Source organism: Eleutherodactylus coqui, chromosome 8 (genome assembly GCF_035609145.1).
Source record: "Eleutherodactylus coqui strain aEleCoq1 chromosome 8, aEleCoq1.hap1, whole genome shotgun sequence".
Lineage (NCBI taxonomy): Eukaryota > Metazoa > Chordata > Amphibia > Anura > Eleutherodactylidae > Eleutherodactylus > Eleutherodactylus coqui.
In genome coordinates this window covers 16326590-16345435 of record NC_089844.1, presented here as the reverse complement: position 1 = coordinate 16345435, position 18846 = coordinate 16326590, and the positions used below count along the sequence as shown (strand labels likewise).

Sequence of the window (18846 nt, the reverse complement as noted above, 5' to 3'; positions counted from 1 at the left end):
CCCGACCTGAACCCGATTGAACCTCTCTGGGACGAACTGGAACTCTAGGTCAGGAAATATGAACAGTGTGCATCTACTTTGAGAGAACTCCCAGACGTTTGCAGGATGAATGGAGGGAAATACCAGCTGAAGTATATCAGATGTTAGTAGAAAGTATACCAAAGAGCGTGTCTGATATCTTTAGGGCCAAAAGAACCTCGTTAAGGATTAACATATGGAAATAAAGACTACTTGCGATTCTTGCTCAGGTGTCCAATGACTTTTTGTAGGATAGTGTATATTGCCTACGGCCCATACTTAAGATTTCCAAAGGGAGCGAGCCTTCAATACATTTGTACAAACGAGGTCCGATGTGACATGAATGAGCAGGGTGTACCGTCAATATACCGCGGCCATCAGGAGTGATCTGCCTGAAGCTGCACAAGTCCTGCGTCCGGCGGTCTAGTCCTGGCCACAAGCGGACTTGCAGTCACAGCTCATAAATCTGAAAGCCTGACAAATGGTCACTCAGCCCAAACAATGGCCAGGAGATCAAGAGGCGGCTGATTGGGGTCAGCAAGTCCTGCTGCTGCCAGGGGGCTCAGGTAATATCAGGAGGTTAAAGGTCATCAGGGTTGGGTCCCACCTGGTGACCACATTTTACTATAGGTGAGTTAACATTAACCCTTCTGTAACCAAATACTTTACTTAGTCCACAATGCAGTATACAAGCTGTATTACCAAGGAAGCTCACACTCCAACCCGCAGCCAGATACATTTAGGAAAGTTTTTTTGCGCATATGTTTTTAGGATGTGGGAGCTATGTAAGCGAATAATGGAAAAAATCCTCCACAGCGCCACCTATTGGAAGGCAGCTATGAGTCAATGTCTGACCTTTTCACCGGCCTTGGAACATGAAAGGATCCGTTTAGATGAGCCGATTTCTTGTCTGAAGGAGCGAAGGATGTCAGAGTTCGCCTATTGCAGCCTGTTTATACAGCAGACACATCATTGGCTCGTCCAAACGAGAAGTCCTTCAGTTGCTTTTTCCTTGTGGAGAGTACCAAGAGGGAGTCTTTTAGACCATGCAATGCTCCCTGGGAAAGAGCTATGCAAATGAGTGGTGGAATAATAATCCACAGCGCCACCTATTGGAAGGCAGCTACCCTATGAATCAATGGCCATTCTTTTCACAAACATGACTTGGGATGTAAGCCAAACCAGATAGATTATAGAAAGCGGTTTTGGGGTTCTTTTCCTTCATCAGTTAGAAGTTGGCCTCTGGTTGGCTAGATGAGAGGCCATGAAGGTAAGCCCAGGTAGGGGAGTTGCCTTATAGGGTGTCTTATAGGCCATGCAATGCTCCCTGGGGGAAAAAAATGTATGCAAATGAGTATTGGAATAATCCTCCACAGGGCTATCTAAAAAATCCCGAATCACTGAGGCGTAATTTGAAGTTGCTTTGCCCCAGTACAAGATCTCTAATGGGGCCCTGCAACTGTAATACATCATTCGTAGTACTCCCAGGCCCCCCTAAGGTTCCAGGGCACGGGAGCAACTGCACCCACTATAGCTACACGCCTACCTATTTGGCTGTCTGTACACGAGTAGCTTACATGTTGTTAAAAGATTGGACACAGTCTTACAAGATAACTAACTTCCAACAGGTGGCGCTGTGGAGAATTATTCCAACATTGATTTGCATAGGTTTTTCCCCAGGGAGCATTGCAAGGCCTATAAGACTCATGGTGCTCTCCTCAAGGAGAAACATTACACCCCTGATAAGTGGGTGGAAACAATGGGCCCTTTTACATCTAATGATTTTCATTCAAATCGTTGGATAGGGCAAAAATGACCGATAATTATCATGTAAAAAGGCCTCGGAATAAACGATAATCGGTTTTACTGTCATTGGTTGTTCATTCTTTCGCCAGTCGTTCTGTGTTCAGTCATTCGCAAACGATTCCCAGGCGTCTCCGGACTGCCCTGACAGACGAACAATGGACTGAGCAAGCTACGGCAAAAAACCGATGTGTAAACAGACATTGTTTCAAAGCAAATAACTCGTTAGCTCATTCCAATGACTAATTGCTCCGTGTAAAAGGACGCTAAGGATCAGCATTCCAGCGCGCTGGCAGACCCGACACGTGTACGGATGTAGCAAACATTAAGTGGACATTCAATGTGGTGAATTACAGGGACGGCTATTATTTTGATGGGCAAGATAATACAACGTTTCACCTGCAGGGGGTGGGGGCAGTTGATCTTCAAGGGTTTCACAAGCCGGACCCATCAATCAGCTGATCACTAGACCAGTTTCATTTAAGAAAGTTGTCATGATGGGTGGAAGACCCCTCTATCACAACTATGAACCCTAGTAGGGTCTATGGGAACAATCCTTTAGGGTTTGTTCACACGTAGCCGAACTAGTGTGGATTTCCTGCAGTGGAAAATCCGCATATTCAGCGTACAAAATCCAAATTTACCCGAGATCCGTAGCAGACTTCACCCCTTCAATTGAAAGGGTGAAACCTGCTGCAGATCCACAAGTGGATTTTAGTGTAGATCCACAGTGAAATCCACCAAGTGTGGGCGTTCGTTTAAGGGGGTTTTCGAGGCAGCGCCGGCTGTCCGTACCGGGATACTCTGGGTTCGGAGTGGAAGCCGCTGCTCCAACCCCTGTAAAGTGGCCGGCGCTCGTAATTGTAGGTGCAGCTCTCATCGAAATCAATGGCACCCCAGCCTACAATTACGAGTGCCGGCCACTACCAAGAGGTCGGAGCAGTGGTCTCCGCTCCGACCCTAGTGTATCCTGGCACTGCCAACCTGCGCTGCCTGGAAAACCCCTTTAAGGACATTTATTATATATCAACTTAATTAAAAATCAGTATCTCAACGGAAATGTTATAGCTCCACCACCAATGCCGGGACCCAAGGTGTCTCAAAGCATTTACCAAACCGCGTCCAAAGCCCAGATCTGCCCTGACAAGTATTCTTCAACTACAACAACGTCCTACGGGAGATCTGTCCCCACTTAACCTGCTCCTTCTCTAACAGAGCCCATACATCTCTGCGGGGCTCCTGTAACATCATTACAAGAGGAGATAGAAACAGGGTCATCTTAATGAGAAGCCTGATTACATCTCATGCCCTCCGCTGGAAAATTAGTTAAGCCACCAACCATAAAGTGACCATTTCCTACCTTTCTTCCAACAAGCCGGTTATTGTGCGCACCTGACAGTAAGTGAGACGCTTTCAGCCTCTTGCTAATACGGCTGGAAGAAGTAGTCTCGGATGTCGGCCCCGGCAGCATTCCTGTGCAACAGTGGGGTTAGCTGCCGGCGGTGGCACTCGGCCAACGCAGCGGAGCTTGTTTCTATTGACATCTATGCTAACTAAGCACAATCGACAGCTCAGATAGTGTGACTTTCAATCCACTTACAGTAGAGCAGTCTTCGCAGAGTGAAAACACAAAACACTGGCGCTTTTCAATGAGACCGTTGGGCAGAAGGAAGTTTTTGAGTTGATTTTTGGATAGCAAGAACGGCATCTGTTCCTCTTGGTTGTCCGGGCACTTAGAGAAGTCCTTTACACCACCACCTTGGCTTTGTTTCAGATTCAGGATGAGGTCCGGTAAATCCAGTAACTTCAACTGCAATGGAGTTTCTACCCATCAGTGAAATGGACCCATTGCCCGGGCAAATCTATAGCGGTTCTCCATCACGTATATGGGTAGGAACTCCATTATCACTTCGGTCGAAGTGGCTGGATTTCTGGACAGGGTGGCGATCTAGTCCATAATTTCAGCCTGGTACCCAGAGAACTCAGCTGTAGGCACTGAAGACTGCAGCTCCAGGGAGTCCGTGTCTGACAAGCTGAGGAGGGAACACTTTGCCTGGAGTGTACTGTGAAGAATAAAACTGAAAGTAAGTTTTATACACTTTTCTAGTCTGGAGTGTCACTTCGAAAGGGTTTTGGACAGGCCTCAGCTTTCTAGAACCTACCGTTTGAGATATTCTCAAAAAATTGGATAGTTCTCTCCGATTGGCTGGAATTCCTATTTGCATACAGCCTCTGATTGGTTACGACCCTCTCTGTGTAGTAATAAACCAGTCTGATAAGAACTGTGCTGGTAACTGCTCAGACCCTGCTGTCCTCCTGATGACCATGACAGGCACAGGGGCGCTGTGTAACCCAACACATCTAGTATACACCTTACACATATGTATTTATAGTGAGGAGAATATAATGCACATATATGTGTATATATGGAGGAGAATATAACTCATGTATAGGTGTATATACTGAGGGGAATTTGCCATAGAGGTATACACTTCGGAGGATTTAGTTTCAGATCTCTAGGATCTGCCATTCTTGACATACACAAAAAAAAGATCAGGATACAAACGCTATTATGTGCCACAGACAACAGAGAACTACTTGGAACCCCCCAGCAGACTGACGTCTCAGCAAGACAGACGAGCAGCAGAGACTTCCCAGCAGACAGAGACAAGACTACAGACTCAGCAAGACCATTGGTTTGTTGGAAACCTTTAACCCTTTCCAATTCAATTTGTATCCTGGTTTTCCTAGGGGGCTTACTCTTTTTCTGCCGTTACACAACGGCGCTTTCTGCTGGCCAAAGCCAGAACTGCATGAGGTGACACGTTGGATAGGCTCCAAAAGCAGAGAGGCTGGCAATATACAGTAAAAGAACCCTGACGGACGTCTTCCAACATCGGAGCTGTACAGCCTTAAATCATGATGTCTTAAGACGTCAGACAGTGGATTGGAAAGGGTTAAACATCAGTTCTTGGAGCCAAGTTGGAGTTAGCCGGCAATTCCTAACCTGTTCCCTTGCAGAAGGCGTTGGGTGATCACTTACTTTTCTTGCTTCTATAGGCAACCATGTGTTAAGTCTGGCGCAGTGAGGAGTCCAAAGCTCTTATCAATTATCTCAGGTCTTTCTACCATGAGTGAACTCTTACCAATGTGTCAGCCGTGACAGAGTGCCATCTGACAAGGTTGCCAAAGTGTGGCCATGACAACGTGGAGCCCCTGGGGCATGAAATGGCAAGGGATGGGTAAGGATGGTTCAGCCAAGCGTTACATGTGCAAAGATGTGCCTGTGTTCTTGTCAGGTAGGTGGATGTGAACCCACCTTGCCAGAGGGAACACCTGAGGAACCCCAGTCATCACCCTTAACCCCTCCAAGTGGGGTGGCTGCTGACGCTGCGAAAAGGCCAAGCCGCGGTACCCGAGGGCGTGCTCTGGAGCGTAGAAGTTTAACTGGCAGAGATCTGGGCAGGTGGCACAGGAACAAAATCAGGGCAGGCAGCGAGCAAGAGCTGAGATCAAGGAGCACAGAAATCAGTCGAGGGTGAGGTAGGTGTCAAAAACTGGAATGTACACAAAACGGGGACTTTGTCACAAATGGTTCCATGAGATCAAATTGCTAAGTTATCCTAAGTAGGGGGATGATGCCCAATATAGGAGGAAGTAGCAGATGATTGGTAGAGAATCCAATATGGATGCACGCGTCGGCCCTTTAAGAGGGTGGATGCCATGCAAAATGCAAAGGAGGCAGCAGAGGCATGATGGAGGACAACATGCGGGCTGCAGGTAGCGACTGACAGAGGCTCCAGTGACTGGTAAGCTGATAGTTCTGTCCACATATTTCGGTCCAGTCTCAGGTCTAATGACCCAAACTAAGCATCACAGCGATTCTTGAGCCAATTAATTAGACCCTCAGTTGGAACCACAATAGAATTACAAAAATGCAGCAGTCGTATTTGAAATGAATGGGAACTTTGCTTGTAATACCAAGCCTGGCCACTGCGGTGGGAACGGCGCTGTCTGCTTCCTGCATATATCAGCTCCTTGCATAAGGACACTGACCCGGTGAACAGCTGATCAGCAGGGGTACCAGATGGCAACCCTCCACCGATCTAATACGGATAGCCTATCCTGACGATGCGCCATCAACAGTTTAAAGCTGGACAACCCCTTTTACAGAATACGAACCCGGCCGGTTTATGCCTTGAAAGGCACATTTCATTTTAGGCCAAGTTTGGGGAGTAATGTTTGTGAACCCTCTTGCTATCTCTGAACTTGCCTCCGCTCACAACTATCAGACAGGGGCCCGCGGACTGGGGGGCAACCTGCAGAAGAATATCCGTAAGGAGGGGTGAAAGGTGAAGGCAAAGAGTTCCGTTACAAAAACTTCCAAAAGTTTAGAAGTTCTGAATGCTGAGAAAAAACCCTGCTGGTCTTCAGATCCGGCGGGCGAAGGTTAAGGAGTTGGGGCCAAACATTAGACTCTGCGAAGAAAACACGGCGGCGCAGGAACAGGCCCTCCGTTCACCGAGGCGCACCTGAGAGGGATTAGATGGTACATTTACATACGCCATGAATTATTCATCCTATGAGGAATGCGAGGCGAGCGATCCCCGCACAATAGAAGACGGATTACCGCCTTACCCTCGCTGCTCGCCACAAATCGCCTATATTTACAGATGCGGCGCAGGTGAATTTTTGACCCCTGTTTTATTTGTGGTATAGGGACACTTGCCAGAATTTCACGCTGAATGAAGCGGTCACACTTAGCCGAGCGCGCGCCGATTATATTTCCACGCTGATTAATACCTGGGTAGGTTTTTGTGAGATGACTAAGCCAGAGGCCGTGCGTTCTGGGTATAAACATGTAACAGTCGCGGCTCGCGTATAGACAGGAGATTCTCTCATCCGGCTTCACAGAGCAAACGGTTGATCCGTGAAAACATGGCCGCCAAGCGGGTGATGAGCGAGAATTCATTCTCTAGTCGCTTCATTTCAGCTCACTGAAAAATAGTCGCTGGCTGATTATCACCTGGGGTAAACGGGTAATAATCGACTTCCAACGACTGGCCAACAACTTTCCGTGGAGGTGTGCGCTTGTTCGGCGTGTACCGCCCACTAAACGCTGATTGACCCCGCCTCTTTTTGAACATTTTGCCCTCCCACTTAACACTCATTGGTTGCCAAAAACACATACGTGCGAGTGATTCTCGGCTGACCACCCTCCCCGACTGTACCTCGGCCTCTCGCGGCAGTAACTGTTCGCGGGAACGTCCTGCGCGCGTATTTATGCATATTCAGTGGACTCGGCCGCTAACTGGGCGGAGCTCTGTGAGGGCTTGTGTTTTGCGTGACAAGCTGTAGTTTTTATTGGTCCCATTTTGGGGGACATATGGCTTTTTCGATCACTTTTATTGTGCGTTCAGTTTACTGTTCAGGTCATTCCGGATGCTATGATGGGGAAGGGAGGGGGTATTTAAAAAAATATATATTTTTTTTAAACCAAGAGGAAAAAGTGCACAAAAAGAAGGTTTTTATTTCTTACAATTTCTTTATTGTACATTAAGTCCCTGTAGGGGACATGAACCGACGATGATATGATCGCACTGATAATACACTGCAGCACTTGTGTACTGCAATGCATTATCGCTTCTCATAGCAAATCACAGGCTATGGCAGACCTGGACGCCGTCCACGATTACATGGTGGAGGGCCGATGACATCCCAGAGCAAGAGCTCTCCTTTTGCGAACCCTTTATATTACGCCATCAACATTGATATCTGTGTTCTCGCCGTTGTTGCAGAGGGGGCCGGCTGTCATTCAGAGCCGATTACACTGCGGATGGTGTGGGCTCAGCCATCCATAGGGTGTAAATGTAAACCCTTTAGCAGGAACTGCTTCCCAGCCAGGGTATACATTTACGCCTTGGGGCAGGATGGGGTTAAATGGTTATAATAGACAAAGCAGACGTAAATTATAAACTATGGAATTGACCCCATTTTTCACAGCTCCCGCCATATACCTGCAGAACATTACACCGCAGCAACACCAAGTGGCCGTTGTTCTGGCGGCCGCCATTGCCAGGGAGTATGTTGTCTTGGAGTAAGACTGTAGATCATTGTTTTACGGCCCCCCACCCCTCACTACGCGGACAACACAACACTAAGAACAGCTTTATCCTACTGATATCGTATCCCTTAATAACACGTTGGAATAATTTGAGTGTAAATCTGAGTATTACGGACGGTGATTGCGCTGTATGGTGGCTTTTGGGTGGAGGAGGGTAAATAATGGACAATTCCCATGGTCCACTCATTGCAGCTTTGAGTTTTTGAGGGCCAGGCATTAAGGCGATGCCCTGAAGGTCTATAACAAGTACTTCGGCATTTGCAGATGCTAAAACCGCCTCCACGTGACGAATCACCTGCTTTACCTTGTAGAGTTAATTTTCTGTGTAACCAAGAGTTGCCTCGGGACTCAAGAACTAGTAATTGGAAATTCCTGACATCGCCAAAGAGCTTCCACCTCAACAGGCAGCCGCAAAATTCTAACATGTCCTAGTGCCACGGTAGAAGCTTTGAGCGGTGGGGGTTCCGCATGACAAGACCCCCAACGACCACTAAAAAGAAGGAGCAGAAGCAGTCATCCGAGTGCCATGTCTGACCGGCTCATTTTGGCTCTCCCCGGAGTGGTGTAAGGGTTCAAAAGAAAGTCTAGGAGTCTGCACCTCGCTCACCGACGACAGTTAAAGGGGCACAACGCTCAACTTCGCACTTCTGCCCCTTCGTTTTAGCAATTGGGTTGGTTCTCAGCACCCAGATCTCCATCAACCAAAACGGTTGACATGTTGTGTAAGTCCAGGCACGGGCTGGACTCGGAAGGCCTGGAACAAGGAGGTCTGACGCTGGTGGTCTTAGCTCTGGGCAGTTGTAGGCCATGATGTGTTCTCGGTGAAACTCCCTGGAACAGGCATGAGGTTGGTACAATGAGGTCATTAATGGTCGTGACCACATCACAGCATTTATCTGCTTTCAATCCAACGTTGGTACGTACTCGTTGAGAGTTTTTAGGAAGGTAGTCAGCTGGACTAGGCTGTAGGCTTTCACAGCAGAGGACTGGCCTTTCGGGACTCGCGCTCTGGTTTAGTCTTGGTGTCCTCTTGTCCAGCTTAGTTGGAGCACCAGAGATTCTGTGGCTCTCGGTTACGAACAACTCTGGGTCAAAGTGCCGCCGACAAGTGGCCCGGTAACCGGTTTCATCAGCAGCCAATGGATCTACACAACAGATATTCTTACCTCAACAGGTTCCCATGTCAGAGCCTTCTATCTCCTCCCTACTCCCATGAGAGTCTCCTACCTCTAGTCCTCTTCTACTTACATCTCTCACCTTTGTCGCGGAATCCACATGGACGGCCTCCATTGAAGTCAACATTGCATATAGGCTGTGGGTACCTACTAAGCGACGGTGCAAGAAAAAAAACAAAAAAAAAACACCTGTACTGCGCATATCACAGGGGGCGAGCCACCGCGGCCATCTGCAATACAGTGGAAACAGGTACGCAGGCTGACCGGCCAGACGAAACCCGCTGCGGGCCTCCCACATGTGGAGTCCAGTCCGTCCGGCCTGACAAATGATCTATCCCGCAGCGTTTCTACTACGGCAGAGCGGCTTTATACAGCGTTCTTAGCGCAGTAACAGCTCAGGCCACGCCAGTTGATGGCGCTGTCACTCTCATTTACCCTCCAGGTGGATTTCTGGCGGCGACGCATCACATTTAAAAATGCTTCAACGCTGAGAATAGAACAGACCGCGCTCAATATTCACGGCATTAGGAACGCTGAGGTCAAACGCTAGTCTGTGAAGCCCCATTGAAATCAATGGAGGCGTTATGGGCGGAGTTAGAAACGAGCGGCGTGAACATCACGCAGAAACACCCAACGCCAGAACTGTCACAGGAAAAAATTAATAAAAAGCGATTAAAAAGTCCTGCGTGCTCCAAAATGGTCGATAGAAACCTCAGGGCGCCCCGCAAAAGACGAACCCCTCGCAGAAAGATACGTTATGGCGGTTAGAGGACGGCGACAGAAAACTATATTTTTTTTACGTCATTTTTTAAAAGTCGTACAACAATAGATACATTTGGCATCGTAATCGTACGGCCGCGGAATAAAGTTATGTTTGCCGCAGTGTGCGCGGTTATACACATAAGACCGACCAAGATTGCGAAATTCACGCCCGCATCAGCTTATTTTACTGACTTTTTGCGCCAGCGAGTTAGGTTCATTTGTGCGCCGCAAAGACGCACAGATTTGAATGGCTAATTAGTCTAATGCGTTCCAGTGCGATTTTTCCAGATGCAGAATTACACAGCGTATCACGCATTTCGCAATGTATTGCGCGTACATTTGCGCACCCCTCACTGACTTCTGCGTTGTTTTCTTTTTTGCGTGACTGAAGTGCGCAGGAAAATCTGTGCATGTAAACATTCATCGTGATCAGTTTGTTCTATTCTCTGGTATCAGGCATGTGAATGCGTCCGTGTGAACGTAGCCCAAAGGCTTTACAGGCTCCGCCTCCAGGCGACAAACTTCTATATTTCTTAGAAATGGGAGGGAAATCTATGAATACGGCGACTTCCTGGGGTACAATGCAGGAATTTGTAGACCCCCAGTAAATGAGTTCTAGAATAACGCGGCGCGTCCATCATCTCCCGCCGCACAAAGGAAAGGGGATTTTATTACCAGAAATCAGACCACAAAAGGCACCAACAGAAAGGGATTATGGAGACGCAGAACCGCCGGCACTTCACGAGAAAGGGAGAGTTTCATTTCTTTCAGACAAGCGGGTGAAGCTGGAGCCGTCAGCCGCGCAAATCCCACCGGCTGGCGAGTCTCTACACATCTCCACTTATTGCCTCCTTCCAGGCGGGATGTGTCGGGGGGGTGGGGGGTCAAAGCCTGGAGGTGAGGAGCCTCGGGGGAAGGGGGGGGAGAGTTCGAGGCGAGGAGCCTCGGGGGAAGGGGGGGGGAGAGTTCGAGGCGAGGAGCATCCGGGAGGGGAAGAAGGGGGGGGGGGGGGAGTTTGAGCCGAGGAGCCTCGGGGGAAGGGGGGGAGAGTTCGAGGCGAGGAGCATCCGGGAGGGGGAGGGGGGGGGAGTTCGAGGAGCCTCCAGGAGGGTGGAGGGGGAGGGGGGGGGGGGAGTTCGAGGCGAGGAGCCTCCAGCAGGTCCAGGCCTTTCTCATCATGAAGGTCTCATCCGGTAAAGTCGGAGTGTGCGGAGGCCGCATCATGTGGAAGGGCCACAGGAGAGATTAAAGGGGTGTTATCAACTTTATGACATATCAAAAGTATACGCCATTCAGGTCTGATATCCGCACGTGCGGAAAATAATGACAGCGTGTCGTATTTAAGTTCATATTCACAGACAGAAATCGCTCATAAAAGTGCGGTTTGATTAAAAATCGGCCACGATCGGACGAAAAAAACCGCCTGCGAATAAATCCCTAAACATCCATTAAAAAAGCATAAATACATACAAATGGAAGCGCTTCCTGTTCCGTCCGTCGCCGCTGCACGGCTACCAGAGCTCCGCCGCTGCGGGCGATGCAGATTCTACAGGGGGAGTTTTTCCTTTTTTTGCTCTTAGGACAAAAACGGAAAGACAGAAAACGGACCGCAGAAGTGAACGGAGCCTTAAAGGGCCCCAAGAAATCCACGTGAAGGAAGCGGCAATTTGGTAAATCAACTGCTTTTAAATGCTTCATACAAACGCGCTGCTATTAAGTCAGTGGCTGACAACTGCAAACAATAGCTCCCACCAACAATTGTACAACATCCTATTCTTTTCCGTAGCGAACAGTGAACGTCGTTAAGTCACACAATTCGCACGCTGCAGTGGTCAGCACTGTATTCCCATCAGTGCACATTCAGTGGCCGGGGCGTCATGGCGGCGGCGAAGGAACAGGAGACGATTACCACAATATCAGAAGCTTTCTCTGCAAAAAATTCAAAAAGCATAAAATTGGAAAATCCTCCAAAAACAACAAAATGTCCCGCTTACACATACACGCGCTAAAGGATGGGTGTAACGTGCTGATCGGGGGGTCTCGCCGATGTTTCTGCATCCCCCGCAGGGAGGAGGCGGCTGACTGGAGCGCCTGTCAGACAAGCACACTAGCGCTCCATCCTCTTCCAATGGGACCGCGGCTGCCGCTGCGCTAATTCCGTCACTCCTACTGAAATGAATGGAGCGTTGACCGCCATGCTCGGGGGCGGAGCTGCAGTGTGATGTCACTGTGTGGGAGTGGGGACGATCTGCAGGAATCTGCAGCGGAAAGAGGGCCACAGTGGAACAAGCCGGTGTCAAAACCTACGCCAAAACTTGTAGGACATCAGCTGTGGAACTCACGCGTAATTTCCGTGTGGTTTGGTTGCGGACTTTCCACAAGATTTACACGGGATTTACACCCTGCGCAAACTTAGCCTAAATGGGGTTTACTAAAGCTCAGGCAATATGACCTCCACCGTAGTCCTATATAAACAAGATGGCCGCCCCCATAGTCCTATATAAACAAGATGGCCGCCCCCATAGTCCTATATAAACAAGATGGCCACCCCCATAGTCATATATAAAACAAGATGGCCGCCCCCATAGTCATATATAAAACAAGATGGCCGCCCCCATAGTCATATATAAACAAGATGGCCGCCCCCATAGTCATATATAAACAAGATGGCCGCCCCCATAGTCATATATAAACAAGATGGCCGCCCCCATAGTCATATATAAACAAGATGGCCGCCCCCATAGTCATATATAAACAAGATGGCCGCCCCCATAGTCATGTACGGACAATAGAATTAAAAAAAAACAAAAAACGATTAGAAAATAAAAACAAATTAGTCAAGAAGAAAAATGTTTTACTGTCTGGTTTAATTATTATAATTAGAGGTGACGCCGTCCCTTTAAGATTCCTCATTCCAAAATGTCAAAGTTTTGCTTAGGACATTTGGGCATCTCAAAGCTCTGGTCCTGCAAGGGTTAAACCGAACCTTAATCACACTTTTTTTTCGCCAAAATTTATTTGTAAAAACGGACATGATAGGCCCCGCCCCCAAAGTAAATACTCGCATCACCCGTGAAATAACTATTCTCAATTCTTTTCTGCATTCCTCTGTTATTCCTCCTGAAAATATATGAATAAATTAACAACTGTATTTTACCATTCACTATGTCAAAGGGGTGTGTCCCTACAGAGTCAGCACTGATTGGACAGTTTTAGACAAGGCTCTTTGACAAGGGGATGGTAACACCCAGGTGTCAAGTTATTCATATATTTCCAGGAGGTATAGCAGAGGAACAGCACAATTCAGAGTTTTGGGTAAAGATGTTCCGGGACTCTTTATATGATGAGGAATATACATATATACTAAGACAGACAGGACACAGATCCAGTGACTGACAAAGGCCAGCTGTGGGGTGTGCGTCACAGCGGGGATCATGGGAACCTCTGTTTGCCGTCCGCTCCGGGGACGCATCCCCCAGGAATGTATCGCTCAGCGGTTTGTGTCTCAAAAGAAGCTTATTTACAGGAATCAATAAAATGTCACCCAGGATGAGCGGCGCTCTTAAAGAGACCGGAGGAGGGCGCTGCGGCGCTCTTAAAGAGACAGGAGGAGGGCGCTGCGGCGTTCTTAAAGAGACAGGAGGAGGGCGCTGCGGCGCTCTTAAAGAGACAGGAGGAGGGCGCTGCGGCGCTCTTAAAGAGACAGGAGGAGGGCGCTGCGGCGCTCTTAAAGAGACAGGAGGAGGGCGCTGCGGCTATCCATCAGCAGGAGAAGATTAGTCACAACCCAGGCCTCAGCGCTAAACGAGACGTATTGCCTGACAGTCAACCGAAAACCGGTCAAATGTGAGCAAACCGCTGCATCTGCCATAAGACGACCGCAGCGATCACACGAAGGCCAAGAGTCCGGCTGCTCAAAGCCACCCCAGACTGACAGCTTTATGCATAATTAATGCCATGTACGGGGGTGCCGGGATGAGCTCAATAAGGGAAGACGCCTCCATATCTTCAAGATTCTGCAGACCATGCGCCGGTGGAAATTATACCAGGCCCAGAATCCGAACCCCCCGACCGATTAGATCTTTCTTGTTGGATTTTCCAGGTCCGAGTTCTGTCAGTTTCAAACTTCGGCCGACTGTCGGACACATGGCTGCCCACCAGCCGTCCCCCAGGCTGCCACCCGACTATTGGCTCCTGTGCTTTAGGTCATTCAGGTGACTGGAGGCGGATCAGCCAAGATCATTCCGGCCGCCAACCTCCATCCACAGTAAGCGGGAGCCAGTCGAACATTGAGGGGCTTCTGTTTACACGGTCCGACCCTCACTTGGTTTTTCCGTTGTGCTAAAAACCAAGTGACTCCAAGGAGATAAGCCATTTCTCGCTCAATGCTCTAAGGGCAGCTGCATGTAACCATCGCCCGAATTCGCTGTTTTCACCAAGAATTCGGGTGATAATCGCCCTGTGTAAAGTACCTTTTAGAATCGTCCCTGTGAATAAGTCCTAGTTTTCTATTTAACGAGGGTGTGGGGAGGGGAGCCATTTCAGATTTTCAGTTTTTGGGGGTCATACTATAGTCTACAAAGACCATATCGAATCACATATACACCGCAGCATACTAATGCGGCAAGTCATGACGAGCCAAACAAGTGACCTAGATTACCAGGCGCACATTAAGTTCTATCACGCTGCATCGCCTCGTTAGTACGATAACGCCAGCATTATCCTGCGCACCTCGCAGACCTCAATAACCGCCTGGGGAAGCAGACTATTGGAGGAGCCTCGGCGTTACAGCCACCATCTCCCCAGAACGGCCAATTTCAGAGCATAGAAGGACCTACAATAAGCGGCCGCTTCTTATTCCAGTCACTCCCGGATCAGGTCAGCGATGAGCCTCCATAATGCGGAATCACAAGTGCGACCGTGAATAGACGCTGATTGGTACCGCTGCTAATCGCACGCTAGCTTTTGACATCAGGCATCCGGATTGTTCCTGGCAAATCCCGCCGGTCGCTAGATGGGCTTCAAGACGACAGCAAGTGGGAAAATGCTCTGATTATGGTAATTAGGTAATTAAGACACAAGAAACCAATTAGAGCATTATCCGACCGTCTAATGTGTGGAGGAGAAGTGCAGCTGTCTATGAGGCGGTGATCACATGGAGGCCACCGCTCGAGGAGGTACCGCCATCCGGGGGTCCCAATAATAAAGTTAATTAGAAAGTGCTATAAAAAGTTTCTAGACATTTTCTGTCAAGTTGTTTATTAGTTCAATGACTACTAAAACGGGAGGCGACAACCAATATGGCCGCCCTTACAAATCTGACTCAGCTTTCCTAGAATCCTGAAATTAAATCGGTCTAGCTATACAACAACATGCAGGGCTGCTGGGGAACAAGTAGAAGTAGCCTCCAACCCACCGTAGTTTGTGACATAATTTAACCCCTTCCCGCCGCGGCTCCTTCTGCATTAGTTTAACTTTTTCCTCCCACTTTCAAAAAAACATCATAACTTTTTGATTCGGGGCGACAGATCTACGGGGGGGGGGGGCTTGTTGTTTGCGGGACGAGTTGGATTTTTCAAAGACACCATTGAATGTACCATATACTGTAGTGGGAAACTCTTAAAAAATTTCTCAGTAAGGAAAAATGGAGAATGAAATGGCGCCATTTTTGAGGGGCTTGTTTTTATGGCGTTCAGGACATCGCAATCCTGATCAATGTCAGAATCGGCAGTGGCATTTAAAGGGATAACAGCCCAATAGGAGCTTTCTCTGATTGTGGCTGTTGCAGAAAGGTGTTGGCTGTCAAAGAGTGGGCTTAAGTCACGAGCCCACCCCATACAATGACACCCAACATACATGTAAGGCGTATGTTGGGAAGGGGTTAAAATAAATTCCCTAAAACAATTTAGGGTTAATTTACATTCCCTGGTGGTCTAGAGCAGTGAAGGGGTTATTTAGGCAGAGTTCCCATGTGTCTGGCACTCCAACCTTTATTTTCCCCTCAAGCGCTGTAGTGAAGTCACAGAGGGAAACTGATGCCAGACGCAGTCCCATTGCTTCTACGGGACAGTTGACGGCACATCACTTCTGATGTCGGATACTTCCCTACGCATGCAAGGTTTTATGTCCACCTATAGACACCGGACCGATGCATAAAGTGCACCAAACGCCATCAGTCATGACCGGCTATGGCATGAAAACTTTCTCTGAAGACCACCCAGTTCCACTCCGTAGCAGTCGTTCTCGACACCACTGCAAACAGAGGTAACAGTCTCGCCAGATGCTCCTCTCTACTAGTGGTGAGTAGGGGGTCCTGAGCCCGGTCCCCTTTTGTGCCCCCATCCACTGGTCCCAAAACCTCCTAACAGTCTGGTCAGATGCTTCTCTCTACTGGTGGTCTGTAGAGGGCGTCCTGAGCCCGGTCACCTTGTGTGCCCCCATCCACTGGTCCCAACACCTCCTAACAGTCTGGTCAGAAGCTCCTCTCTACTAGTGGTCTGTCGGGGGTTCCTGAGCCCGGTCACCTTGTGTACCCTCACACATTCACTGGTTCCAACACCTAACAGTCTGGTCAGACGCTCCTCTCTACTGGTGGTCTGTAGGGGGCGTCCTGAGCCCTGTCACCTTGTGTGCTCCCATCCACTGGTCCCAACACCTCCTAACAGTCTGGTCAGAAGCTCCTCTCTACTGGTGGTCTGTAGAGGGCGTCCTGAGCCCGGTCACCTTGTGTGCCCCCATCCACTGGTCCCAACACCTCCTAACAGTCTAGTCAGACGGTCCTCTCTACTGGTGGTCTGTCGGGGGTTCCTGAGCCTGGTCACCTTGTGTGCCCTCACACATTCACTGGTTCCAACACCCCCTAACAGTCTGATCAGAGCGGCCCAGTGGGGGACAATTCATCACTACGACCATCCAGCTTCTCACATCCCAATAATGCGCCCCCCCCCCCCCCCCCCCCCCCCCCTCTGGTAACAGGGTGAAATCTCTTCTCTGCGTCGTAGAGGCGTCTAGTGGTCAACAAGCTCTACAAGCGGAAGAAGAGGTCACTGCACACAAGGAGCCTCCGAGAGCCTCTTATAGGCCAAGGGGGGAACCACTTTTAGGGCCTCCGGTGACAAGACAGTCCATCTAATCACCACAACTCCCATCATTTACAGATCTGCCTGAGATGGAACGGCAGGACGGGATCTGCAGCAAAACGATATATTATACAGGGCGCACAGATAAGTCATTGGCACCACAGGAGGCGGCCTGAAAGAAAATCTGTATTTGTTGCCCATAGCAACCAATCACAGCTCAGCTGTCATCTCTTACACTGCTGAGGTAAAATGAGAGCTGAGCTGTGATTGGTTGCTATGGGCAACAAGGGCAGATATCCTTATATACAGCATTCATAAGGCTGGGTTTCCACGGGACGTATTCTTGGCGGAAATCTTGCGGTTTTGCTGCACCGAAAAACGGGGAAAGCGCAACTTCAAAACCCGCAACACTTAGCCACGGGGTTTGGAGCGGCATGACCGCATTCTTTTCTGTTACGGCCGGCTCCTTCATAGAGGAGAGTGCGGCTGCAACGGAAAAAAAAAAATAGACATGTTGTGGCTGGGAAATCCGCTCCGCACCACCAGCTAATGCCGGCTCTGCCACAACAGCTTGGCCATCCCGTAGGGCCGAGATTTTTGACAAATCTGGTCCACATGGCTAGCTAAAAAATTTTTTTACCTGCTGCGATTCCCCACTCCCCCCCCCCCCCCTGATCACATGATGTGCCGGCGCAGAGTCCCGACCGCGAGGTCGGATGTAATATGGGGGATGTGGAGCCAGATATGTCAGCCGGGAACCAGTAGAAGTGATGTGGCAGGAAGCGGGGATGGTGAACAACAGCGCTCGGCGGGGACAACGTGAAAACACGTACAAGGGGGGCATTTACGGAGGAATAACCGTTATCCGAAGAGTCCGTTCGGCATCGGAAGCCCCTTCAGCTTCATATTAGATGGAACACCTGACCTCCCCGCCACACAGCGCGGCCGCCGGTTACGTGAGGCCTCGGACCGCTGCGTCGTGACTGAGAATCTCAGCTGAACGCACATCGGACGGCACATGGACCCCCACCGCGCTCTGGCTGATCTCCACGGACCCCGCACATCGTATGCGCTCTTCCTGTCCGTGAATACGGACCAGAAGACGTGAAGCGACATGGTCACGCGGACTGCTGGTTCGTGCGAGAGCCGCCCGTGTAACTAGCATCATAGGCCGTATGATAGTGCGCCGTCCGAGAAATACACGGTCAGAAAATACCGCCGCTACGGAAAGTGAATTGGCGCTGCATCCACTGGAGATTTTTTAGTATAAATTTACATGGGTTTTGGTGTAAATTACACGTAAGGATCCTTTTACACGCAGACGCGCCGACCGAGCGATGGTCGCTCAGCGAATGGAGGCGGAGCAGTGAGGGATCGTGCTGGCCACCAGTCTCCATTCGCGGTAAGCACGCGGTCGCTGATAAAGTGATACCGCTTGTTTACGTGGCGATCCATCCGTCAGTTTTCTGCAGAAGCGGAATGACGAACAAGAAGCGAACCGATTCTTATCCGGCGCTCAGTCGCTGCAGGCGTTTACACGGAACGACAACCATTCAGATTCCTGCAATCCGGTGAGAATTTGTAAACGACGGTTGGCTCGTGTAAACGGACCCTTCACCTGTCGCCCAGGTGGCCCCACCCCCACGGACAAGTCTTGCCCACTTAGAAAAAAAAACTGTCGTAAGGTGTAAATTCAAAAAGTTGCTAATTTTTGTGCAAAGACGACTTGCGCCAAAAAACTAATTTTTTTTAAACAGCAGTTTCGACATGATGAATTCGGTGGCGAGCGCACGTAGAATCACCCAGAACGGGCGTTTTTGCATATTTTTGTTTACAGAATTTTAGGGCGAAATTGTTGAAAAAAAAAAATCAAACAAATGTCTGA

General features: G+C 49.2%; 1 protein-coding gene across 3 annotated transcripts in view; it reads right to left on the bottom strand.

Moving 5' to 3' along the window:
• The window catches only part of LYPD6B (LY6/PLAUR domain containing 6B), a 54566-nt gene that overhangs the window by 34807 nt on the left and 913 nt on the right, over window positions 1-18846 (bottom strand). The window contains exon 1 of one of the 3 annotated variants that reach the window (XM_066575194.1): window positions 3182-3287. The exons of the other annotated variants lie outside the window; for them this stretch is intronic. The gene's annotated coding sequence lies outside the window, so the exon portion shown is untranslated. Of the gene's footprint in view, window positions 1-3181; window positions 3288-18846 lie in introns of those variants that run through there. 3 annotated transcript variants of the gene reach the window in all.